Source organism: Podarcis pityusensis, assembly GCF_964106645.2.
Source record: "Podarcis pityusensis genome assembly, chromosome: 6".
In the NCBI taxonomy this organism is placed as follows: domain Eukaryota; kingdom Metazoa; phylum Chordata; class Lepidosauria; order Squamata; family Lacertidae; genus Podarcis; species Podarcis pityusensis.
In genome coordinates, this window is record NC_138030.1 from 89,858,843 (window position 1) to 89,871,248 (window position 12,406).

General features: G+C 43.1%; 1 pseudogene across 1 annotated transcript; it reads right to left on the reverse strand.

Annotated features, from left to right (window-relative positions):
* Positions 1-1,745: 1,745 nt before the first annotated feature.
* LOC308480606 (large ribosomal subunit protein mL66 pseudogene) lies at positions 1,746-2,514 on the reverse strand (annotated as a pseudogene). The gene has a single exon. The product of its transcript is annotated as a large ribosomal subunit protein mL66 pseudogene (transcript).
* Between the last annotated feature and the right edge of the window lie 9,892 nt (positions 2,515-12,406).

Below are 12,406 nucleotides of genomic sequence, written 5' to 3' on the forward strand. Positions count from 1 at the left end.
CACAGGAAAGCAGGGGCAGGAATAAAGGGATCCTCGCAGTCCTTTGCCTCCCTCTCTTGTAACGGGGGAAGGAAACGATGAAGCCACAGCCAAGAATGCCGACACAACGTTAATTATTTGCCGCTAAGAAAACCATTGCCGATGCAGCGCATTTCCTTCCTCTGATTGGCATCCCACACTTATCCAAGTTAAAAATGACGAAATAACAGGGGCACATTTTTTCTCAGGCTCGGTACAGGTCAGTCACGCACAAAATGCTCTGAGGGGAAGGCAATGTTCTGCTTCTGCTGCAAACGACGAAGTCGAAGCATTGTCGTGTCCTGGCGAGGATGTCTGAAACACAGGAAGCAGAAACCAGCAGAGGTTAAGCATTTAGTCCCACTGAAATCAGCTCGGTAGGCTCTAGTTTGTTTAGAGAGTCTGAGGCGTTTTGAAAGAGGGATCCCTCTGCTCCTGTTTTCCATCGCCAGACTTAAGTCTGCCGCGTTCCAGCTTGAGCCAAAATCAATTTGTGACGCCTTTTAAGGGGCTGTGAGAACCTTTGATGCATTTGCTATGACGAATTAATGTGGCTACCCTTCTGGAATATACATCGAGCTAGATGTGATGTGGAGCTCAGTTTTTAGCACCCTGATATAGTTTTCATTCTTAAAAATTACCTCAGGGAGGGACAATTCGAATTAGGACGACAGTGTACAGGGAGATGGATCTAACCCTTTCCCTCTTTCCCCAAGCCAAATCATACTCACTGCTAGCAGCTTCAAAGGGCACCATAAACAACATAGACTTCTTGTGTTGGCACCTTAAAGATGAGCACCTTTCTTATGGCTGAAGCATCTTTGAGCCAGGCCCTGCTTCATGAGATGCATCCAGTGAGATTTGAGCAGGAAGTTAAAGAGGTTGCAATACCAGCATTTTTAGCCCATGCCAAATATGGTCTGAAGCTCAACATCAAAAAAAGAAGATCGTGGCCACTGGTCCCATCACCTCCTGGCAAATAGAAGGGGAAGAAATGGAGGCTGTGAGACATTTTACTTTCTTGGGTTCCATGATCACTGCAGATGGTGACAGCAGTCACGAAATTAAAAGACGCTTGCTTCTTGGGGAAAAAGCAATGACAAACCTAGACAGCATCTTAAAAAGCAGAGACATCACCTTGCCGACAAAGGTCCGTATAGTTAAAGCTATGGTTTTCCCAGTAGTGATATATGGAAGTGAGAGCTGGACCATAAAGAAGGCTGATCGCCAAAGAATTGATGCTTTTGAATTCTGGTGCTGGAGGAGACTCTTGAGAGTCCCATGGACTGCAAGAAGATCAAACCTCTCCATTCTGAAGGAAATCAGCCCTGAGTGCTCACTGGAAGGACAGATCCTGAAGCTGAGGCTCCAATACTTTGGCCACCTCTTGAGAAGAGAAGACTCCCTGGAAAAGACCCTGATGTTGGGAAAGATTGAGGGCACAAGGAGAAGGGGACAACAGAGGACGAGATGGCTGGACAGTGTTCTTGAAGCTACTAGCATGAGTTTAACCAAACTGCGGGAGGCCATGGAAGACAGGTGTGCATGGAGTGCTCTGGTCCATGGAGTCACGAAGAGTCGGACACGACTAAACGACTAAACAACAAGTTACAGCTTTAGTTCCTTTGTCTTCAAATGGATATGTAACACTATTCTTTTTTTTAATTTGGAGTTTAATTGGGATTTAAATAAAGGACGATAAAGTTTTGTTATCCTTTGTTATCTATTGCATTATCTTTCAGTTAAATGACAATTCTACTCAGCCATTAAGTTGCCTCTTTTCTGAAATTTCCTATATGCTTCCAGAGGAAAAATGTTCATTTGGCTTTTTCCAGAGCACCAGATATAAAAATAACTGTAATGGATTGACAAATACTGAGCCACAACTATTGTAATTTACTGTCAACACTAGCTCTACACCATCCTAGTGGTTAAAACGAAGAGGCTTTGACCCATAATTAACATTATCACGGAGTATAGGGTATGATATAGGCATGGGAACCTTGCACCACTTGTGTCCCTTGTTCCAAATGGGCCGCACAGATTTGATAGATTATCGGGTAAGATACCTGTTGAGCTTTGGTTTCTTGTTTTTTGGAACAAAACCTTTGCGGAGTTTAGGTTTATGATTTGGCAGCAAACCTGCTTGATGCGCCATTTTCACACACACTTCAACCTTTCTGTGCTCTTCCATACAGAGGCCTGTAACTCTCCTGGGCAGCATCCTTCCCTCAGAGGTTATGAATTGACTGAGCAATAAAACATCCTCTTAAGAATACTTGTGCTATAGGTTCCAGTGACAGATAGGACATTGGCCAGAAGGATTTGGAGTTGTTGGGGCTTCCTCAACTTCCAGCACTTTACCTTCAATAATAGTTGTGTTTCTTTCAGTAGTTTCTACAACCTGCCTCAATCCATGAGATGGGGTGTGAGCCCAGCCTCCCCACAAGAACCCAGACGCCTGCAGCCAGAGAGCAGAAACATGGACGCAGCCATCTTGGCAGCCCTCCGACGGCTTCCACTTCATGTAACACTATTCTAAGCAGTTGTACTCAGAAGTTTAAGCCTTGCTGCGTGATCAGGCAGCACTGGGATGGAAATCACTTCCACATAGCTATTCTGATACCCTGAGAATCCTTTCTTTGTCACAGGTCGCAGACTCTCCAAGTGTCCCTATTTTCTAGGGACTCTCCCAGATTTACAAAAAGCCCTTCTGGTTTCTGTTTTGATGTCCCACTTTTCCTTAGGACACCCCTATTTTCATTGGTTAAATGTTGGAGGGTATAGAGTTATGCAACCCCTGAGCCAAGAAGATAACTGTACAACCTTTAGAAGACATCTGAAGGCAGCCCTGTATACAGAAGTGTTTTGTTTTGTTTTAAACCGTTTACTGTTTTACTATGTTTTTATATATGTTGGAAGCTGCCCAGAGTGGCTGGGGCAACCCAGTCAAATGGCTGGGGTATAAATTATTAGTATGGAATAGGACATCCCTGTTTTCATTGGAGAAATATTGGAGGGTATGGGGTCACTCAACCCACCTAGTTCTCTTCTTCTACATTGGAACTCTGTGCTCCCCAACCGCTGTCTCAATCCGGAGCTGTGCCATCTGCTGTGGTAATACAGTGGTACCTCACAAGACGAATGCCTCGCAAGACAAAAAACTCGCTAGACGAAAGGGTTTTTTGTTTTTTGAGCTGCTTCGCAAGACGATTTTCCCTATGGGCTTGCTTCGCAAGACGGAAACGTCTTGCAAGTTTGTTTCCTTTTTCTTAACACCGTTAATACAGTTGCGACTTGACTTCGAGGAGGAACTCATAGAACATGGTGTGGTAGCCTTTTTTGAGGTTTTTAAAGACTTTGGTGATTTTTGAAGCTTTTCCAAAACTTTCCCGACACCGTGCTTCGCAAGACGAAAAAAATCGCAAGACGACAAAACTCGCGGAACGAATTAATTTCGTCTTGCGAGGCACCACTGTAACAGCAAACTTCAGGAAATAGGAAGGTGCTTGTTCTCATCTCTCAGAGTGTCTGCTCTCCACCAGGAAAGCCCATTCCACAGTTTACAGCACATATTATATTGTTTTGCTTAATGCAACCCATCTGCAAAGAATGGTATTTTTTCACCCGCGGTATCTGGTGCTCTTAGCTGCAGAGCTGAGAATATTTTAGAGCACAACAGGTCCAGGAGGGAGGGAAGGGAAAGGGGAAACAAAACACCAACAGCTTTCTTCACTTATCACCTGTTTGAACTAGCTGTGCGAGTAAAGTGATGTTGAAACAACAGGAAAAACAAAGGCATTAAGATTAGCCTCACATTTTGTACTCTTCGGTGACCTTTTGCTGGGTCTCCTAAGGCTGCATCTAAACTACAAACACAAACCAGTTGCGAACTGGTTTAACTAGCGCGGCTTCCCTCAAGGAAACCAGTGTGCTTTAATTGAAAAGGATGCTGAGAATGACTTGTTTGGGACACTGAATTCATGCCCAAGGGCAAAATGCATTTAGATTTGTAGCACAGACATGAGCTGAAAACCTGACTGCACATGACTTGTGGCTAGCGACAGACAAATCAATCCATTCCGGTTTTCTAATCTTAAATCCTATCCACCCCGTTTCAGCTTCAGCTTGTGCTGATGACGATTATTTATTTTTAAAATCCTGCATGAACACTTGTACCGCTTTTGGAAACAAGTCTCCTAACACTTTTGCACATAATCTTTTTGCTTAATAATCTCCCCCCACCACCACCTTTTTTTTTTTTTTGCAAGCAATTTCTCCTCCTATAATACGTTATTGGATGTCAAGGACACTTTTATGAGGGGGGGGAGTAGGTGGGAATGTCTTATGTTTTCTGCTGTCTAATCAGGAGGGTCATGAGTGACAGCCGAGGGACTGACTGCTAATGGGGTGCAGATCCAAAGAAAAAAACATATCCAAAGAAAGAGTTATTTAAAAGGTGAGAAGCAGCACAGATGGGGTCTTTTTTAGATGTAGATGTGGGTTTAGAAAAGGTTTGGCTGTTTGAAGCAGGAGGGAATCAGGAAATGGCTTCTAGTTTTTCCAGCCAAGTGTTGGGGTCTTCAAATTGCAGGCCTTCCAGCTGAAAGCCTGTGTTACACCCATCAGCAGTTATTACATCGTTAGTACCAGCAAAAGATGCAGTTGAACCCTTGTAGATGCATCAGAAAGTCAGTCTGGGTCTTGAATTAGGAACATCAGGGATCAAACGCCTCGTGTAGACAGCAACCTTCTTGGTCCCCAGAGACTTCTCCAGACACAGACAAAGGAGCAGGGATGTACAAAATCTTTCCCTGCAGTTGACAGGTAGCATTGCACCTCTGTTTGGCCTCATATAAATTCTTTGAAACTGGCATTCTACTTTTAAGCGAACAGCAGACCAGGACCCTCTACGTCCTGCACTCCAGCTTTTGTCCACTCAAGCCTAGGGGGATCCTGAGCTGCATGTTTCGTAGGTCACACCTGCACCAAATATTTAAAGTGTGAAGCTTTGCCCCAAACAAACCTGGGAAAGGTAATTTGTTAAGGTTGGTGGGAACTAGAACTCTGTGAGAGGAAAACCACAGTTCCCACAACTCTCTGTGTCGTGAAATTCTACTCAATATTGATCCAGAGTAGATTCCAACGTATAGTTAGCAGAGTAAAAACTTAAACACATTGCAGGATTTCCAAAAAACAGACCAGAGGCAATTATATTTCATCCAGCAGAGCTTTACTGCTACTGAAGGCAAATGAGAATAATGGTCACAAATCTAATACATTCAGGACTGGCACTGTCCATAAGAAATCCAGTTGCAGCAGACTTTAACTTAAACTTACAATTACTTATAGTATAAGTCTAAACCTTAACACTAAGCATACTATGTACAGAACGCCATACCAGAAGGAAGAGAGATAGAAAGACAAAGTGAAACCTAGGCTCCTTCTGGTCCTACTTTTATAGTCAGCGTGACCTAGACAGAAAGAGATAAGAGAACCAGTTTAAGCCAGCTTCTCTAAAGGAATAACCCAAATATCATGAACCTTCTGCTTGTTTCTTTCACACAGAGAAGCTTCCAGAAGCTTCCAGAATCATTTTGAATTAAGTAAAATAGGAAAGATCTCTACACATCACATCAATACTTTCTGTACCAAGAAATGCAAACTGACATTCTGGGGGGAAGCCGTGATTGTTAAAGTGTTATAAATGTGCTTTAAACATACGATGTAGCTGCTACCAGAGTCAGCCGAGGTTGCCCATGTCCCCAACATGACTCTGGGCTCAACCACTTGTCCCCTGCTTAAAAAGCACAGGTCTGAGTGGTTTTCCCCTTGTTCCAATCCTTTCCCATGGAAAACCTGCTCTTTAGTGCTAAATTGGACCAAAAGTCAATCCAGAGGAATCCTGAATTGCTGTTTGCTCCAACTGAGCACTAAAGAGCAATTTTCCCAGTGGCGGCAGGGCAGCGGGGACAAGAGGAAGCATGGATAAGCCATCTGATGCACAGATGGTTAGTTTAGCAGACATTTTTGAAAACAACTGAAGTAATGCCAAGATCTATTTATTTGGAATATGTCCATCTACCTTTTTCATTAGGGGAAATCAAATCGGGTTCCATTCCAACTTCTGCTCCCACATTAAGTACATTATGTACAAGCTAAATATTAGGAAACACAAGCTGTTTTTCCCCGAGGTGGCCAACTTTTTAATACTATCAAAGCACTTACAGAAGTCCTTCAGGCTTATGGCTTGTGATGTCACATAGCTATTTTTGGTATCTGTCAACTTAACAATGAATGATTCTTTTAGCAGACACTTGAAAGCACTTGAAGAAATCCCCAGATTATTAAAAAATAAAATAATAATCCAGCAGTCTTCTGACCACTGTTTCCACTTTAATAAATCCTGCACAAACTAAATATTAAGAGAAAAGTTTGTAAACCTTTTCTGCCTCTGCCCTCCACCCCCAAGATGGCAGCAAACAATTCCAGGCTATTATTGAAACATTGACAGAATCTCTTCAGCCTTATGATTTGTGATGTCACTGAGCTATTTTTGGTACTGTTCGACTAAACAAGGAATATTCTGTGTAAGCAAAGAGCTATTCTGTGTAAATATTCATTTTAAGGAAGTAAACAACATGGGCAAGAATAGTTCAAATTGGCTAAGAAGCTTCAACTGTTAAGTTGTTTTCAAAAGAAAAGTACATATGTACTTCGATATTTTTTGTAGTTTTTTTCATTACTATTAAGGAATTTTCCTTTGTAATTTCGGTTGTCTATATTTATATGTACTTGTTTAAAGCAAAATAAAAAAATTTTTTTTTAAAGAAAAGTAAGTTTCATCCACCACAGATAATTAGTGGAGTCAGTGATCCCAGAGACAACCCATTTTTTGGAAGCATATGTAGCACACACACAAACCTAGTGAGGCAAATCAGTGTGGGAAAACAGTGTGACAGTGTGGAGGGAAAGGATTACTCCTTCTACCAGGGCTGTTTGCCCCTGCTGCTTTTAAAGAAATCAAGACTTCAATCCTATGTACCCCATGGCCTACTTACTGCATACCCTCCAACATTTCACCAATGAAAACAGGGACATCCTATTCCTCTGGTGTAAACAAAATCTGCCCTTATTCCCTTATGGGGGACACAAGAGCCCTTATAGAGTCCTTTGTAGGTTCTCCATCGGTAGGAGAAAATAACAGAGGCCAAGCAGAGAATATGGAGAAGCAAAGCAGCAAGTAAGCCTGATCTTTATTGAACTGTTGCAACAGGGTGCTCCCCTCACACTCAGGAGAAAGGAGGAGGACCCAGAACAAAGGTGTGCCTGCCCTTATATAGACATTTTAAATTGCCCGCCCTGGAGTCCAAGACCACCCCCAGAAACATCATACATAGATCACAGAAAAGGCAGTCTACAACAGAAATTTGAATGTTGTTGTTTTTCCTGTCTGCCAGGTTATATGATAATGCCTTATCTGATTGCCTTTTCTGGTAGTCTGGCCATTCCTTTGAGATGGTAATCACTTAGTTCCTGAGACAATGGGAAGGTTCCCTCACCCCCTCCCTCCTTGCAGAGAAACATTTGGTCAGTTTTGGGAGTTTCAGGACTGTCTTCCTGTGCTGCTCCAGACGTGGTTTATATATTTATGTACGTGTTTGCTTGGTGCATTTATGAACATTTATTATATATATGAGACCTAAATCTTAATAATAATAATAATAATAATAATAATAATAATAATAATACATTTTATTTATATCCCGCCCTCCCCAGCTGAAGCCGGGCTCAGGGCAGCTAACAACAATAAAATAATACAACATTCTAAAATCATTTCATTAAAATTAATTCAACTCAAATTGATGGCAACCATTAGGCTAAAGTTCTGTGAAGATTGCCAAAGGAGGGAGTCAGGCTGGGCCCTGACCAAAGGCCTGGTGGAACAGCTCTGTCTTGCAGGCCCTGCGGAAAGATGTCAAGTCACGCAGGGCCCTAGTCACTTGTGACAGAGCGTTCCACCAGAGCCACAGCCAAAAAAGCCCTGGCTCTAGTTGAGGCCAGCCTAACCTCTCTGTGGCCTGGGACCTTCAAGATGTTTTTGTTAGAAGACCGTAAGTTCCTCTGTGGGACATACCAGGAGAGGCAGTCCCGTTACACCATGCAGGCCAACATTTCTCCAATGAAAATGGAGATGTCCCCTCCAACATTTCTCTGATGAAAATAGGGACGTCCTAAGGAAAATAGGGACGTCCTAAGGAGGGACACGGGTGGCGTTGTGGGTTAAACTGCAGAGCCTAGGACTTGCCGATCAGAAGGTTGGCGGTTCAAATCGCTGCGACGGGGTGAGCTCCCATTGCTCAGTCTCTGCTCCTGCCAACTTAGCAGTTCGAAAGCACATCAAGTGCAAGTAGATAAATAGGTACCGCTCTGGCGAGAAGGTAAACAGCGTTTCCGTGCACTGTTCTGGTTCGCCAGAAGTGGCTTAGTCATGCTGGCCACATGACCTGGAAGCTGTACGCCGGCTCCCTTGGCCAATAAAGCGGGATGAGCGCTGCAACCCCAGAGTCAGTCACGACTGGACCTAATGGTCAGGGGTCCCTTTACCTTTACCTTAAGGAAAAGCAAAACATTCGTTTATCAAATCTAGGACTGTCCCTGAAAAATAGGGACACTTGGAGAGTCTGCTTATTGAGCTCAGTGGGATTTGCTTCTGAATGAACTTATATAGAATTGCTGTGAAAGGGGCAGGAGATCTTGGGGATAACTCAGACGGAAATTCCCAGGTGTCAAAAAAAATTATTTATGTATGCCACAACTGCGGCTCATGTTTTGTTAGCCCAAAAATGGAAAGCGAGCGAGGTCCCAACTAAAGAAGAATGGCAATATAAACTGATGGAATATGTGCAGCTTGTGGATCTAACACATAGAATAAGAGAACAAGAAGAACATATGTGTAAAGAAGATTGGAAAATGTTTATTGAATATATGGAGGAAAATGTGTATATTTGAAAATGTGGGCAGCATTAAGATAAATTCAGCAGTGTAAATAAGTTTTGATGGATCTAATAATGGAATACCAAATGGTTTAGTTTATATAAAATAAGCAGAGATTTATGTTGTGCAAAATGAACCATGGAAAGAGAGGAAGGGAAGTCATTGATATTTTAAGGTTCTTTAAGTGAATTTTCTAAAATGTAAAACAGAAATTAAATAATAATTTTAAAAAATTAAATGAAAGGGGCAGGAGATCCAATCTAAAGAACCTCAACATTTTGTATGGTTCAGTCCTCATCCCTTTCATTTATCCTTTCATCTTTCATGTGCCACCATGCGCCATGTGCCACCATGCACCACATGCCTCTTGGCTTGGCTCTGCTCTTCTTCGAATCCTGCTTCATATTCCTGGAATGGCTTTCTGTCACCAGTACGTCTCGCTTTATGGGATTACTGAAAACTAATCTCTTTCCTCTTGTTCCTATATTTTCCTTTCTGAATTGGTATTGGCACAAGGACAACAGTTGACACAAGGTTGGGCAATGGGGCTTCTCCTCCCTCTCTGTTTGATACCGCCCAATATAACTTGAACGCTCTGTAGGGCATGTAATAAACAAAAATCTGCCCTTATTCCCTTATGGGGGAAACAAGAGCCCTTACAGAGTCATTTGTAGGTTCTCCATCGGTAGGAGAAAATAACAGAGGCCAACCAGAGAATATTGAGAAGCAAAGCAGCTAGTAAGCCTGATCTTTATAAAAACTGTTGCAACAGGGTGCTCCCCTCATATGCAGGAAAGGAGGAGGACCCAGAACAAAGGTGTGCCTGTCCTTATATAGACAAGACCACCCCTCCATACATCATACATACATCACAGAAGGGGTGTAACCCAAGACCACCCCCCACAAACATCATACCTACATCACAGAAAAGGCGGTCTACAACAGAAATCTGAGTGCGTTGTTTATCTCCTGTCTGGCAGGTTACCTGTTAATGATCACTTGATTGGATACCCTGGGGAGCCTGGCCAGTCTTTGGTAATGACAAATACTTAGTTCCTGAGCCAGGTCACAGGCTCACCCTATTCATACACAGACATACCCTTAAGACAGGATTTGTGAACGAAAAGACAATGGGGAGGCTTTTCCATTTTCCTTCAACCTTGCAGAGAAATATTTGAGGTCAATGTGGGAGGAACAAAATGGTTTCAGGACTTTTTCTGTGGGGTTTCAAACATGTGGTTTATATACAGTTATGAACATTTCTCTCATATATATATATGTGTGTGTGTGTGTGTGTGTGTGTGTGTGTGTGACCTTAATTTTTTTATTTCAGCGAATACAAAATTTCTTATGCTCAGCAATTATTTGTGGGTTAGATAGTGAGTAGTGAGGAATGGGCTGGGCCCAATCCCTCAAAATCTTTTAAATCACACCCACACCATGCAATTTGATCACTCTTGTTACACCTTAGAAGTCATGGCAGCTACAATCCCCAGGACCTTTAACAAACAAGATTTCCTAGGGCTTTTCCATGACTGTTAAAGGAGTATAAGGGTGCTTTAAATCACATATGGTGTGGAGGTACTTTTAGTTTGCCTCCTGAGGAGGCCTGGTGCTCCAGTTGCAGGCTGCTGGCTCAACGTATGAATCAAGTGCTGTTAAAGTCCCTGAGAAAACAGAATGTTTACTGAACAAATATGGAGACCCTCTGGAAGTGATTAACTCAAGAAAGGGCTTGAGGCAAGAATAAGTTTGCTGTGTGTGCGTCTGTGAGAGAAAGAAAGAAAAGTTATTTCTATGAATGGTTCAGTCCCCGCCCCGCTGAAATTGCAAAGCCGGCATGTCTCCTGAGCAATTAATTATAATCATAATTAGTTCCAACCCAAGAGCTCATCGTGGGAGAGAGAAGACGACAAAAAGGCCATATTTCTGCAAAATACCATGTTGCTTCACATGACTGCAAGTTGTTTCTGGACAGTCGCCAAATCCAAGAATTCTCTAAATTTCATGTTCAGAGTAGTGATTAGTAATAAGTTTAAGACAACACAAACAACACACAAAAGGATAAAGAGCCTCATTAATCCAAGGCAACAGCTGGGAGAAATTGCAGGAAATTGATACCAGCATGTCGGATTCATTCCCAGATGTTTTCCTTCCTGACCATACATTGTGACTACATTGACAACTCATGTCCACCCGTTCCTGCATCATTCTGTAGTGTAAAATGTTGGCCCCATTAATTATTGATTCATTATGTTTCTATCTCAACTTTCCTCTATGGAAACATAAATTTTTCCTGCCTCCTGTCTATCCTCGCAACAACCCTGAGAGGTAAGTCAGAGTTACCCAGTGAGCTTCATGAACTTGGATCTCCCTGGTCCTAGTCTGACGGACTGAATTGTGACACCTTTTGCAGGACTGGTGGCAGGTAATCAGGACAAGCCATTCCTACGGCTAGGCCTGTATGCTGGATCAGGTCGCCTATGAAATCTGAGGAAATGTGCTGTTACGTAAAATGGCCTCAGTTATTAGCCAAACTTAATTTGACCGTGGAGCCTTTTTGTCTGATCTAGATAATCTCTGTCCCTTTCAGTAATAACATGTCATGCCAGAGGCATTTTCTGCCCCTACTGTTGGCCATCGGATGATTATTTTGCTGCAATAACTTGGTGTTTTTCAGCATCTGCATGGTTTATTTGAGTGCTTAAATAGCACGCCCTAAAATATTCACCCACACTTCCTTCCAAGAGCAACACAATGAGGAGCCCCTGCTGTTTTATGCTGTTTTTAAGTCGCATTTTAATCAATGTTTTATATTTGCTGTCAGCCGCCCTGAGCCCGGTTTTTAAACCGGGAAGGGTGGGGTATAAATAAAAATTATTATTATTATTATTATTACTATTACTTTTGACCCGCTGTGTTGAGCGGCGTGCGAAAGGGCTCCGGAGAGGGGCTGCTTAAAATGGTGGCCGCTTGAGCGCTGCTGCTGCTGGCACCAACAAAGCCCAGCCCCCTTCCTCCTCTAGGCAGGGCGGGGAGAAGCCAGGAGGAGGGAGGGAGGAGGCGCCAGCGCTGCCGCGTGAGAGAGAGGGAGGGAGAGGGAAAGAACGCGCCCACTGGCGATCCACGTGGTGATTCCTGGATTGTCTGTGGGCCGGATCCAGAAGGCAATTGGGGCTGATCCGGCCCGCAGACCTTAGTTTGCTGACCCATGGTGTGGGAGAACAGCACAGCTTTCATTCATGCCTCCGTATTATCAGCAGACACGACGCTCATTCTCAGCATTGCTTGAAATCTACTTGTGCGCCTAGCAACTGAAGGGGGGGGGGGGACTGTCACCACAACAGGACTCGAACTCATTCAGCTATCCCCAAATTTTATGGCCATATTT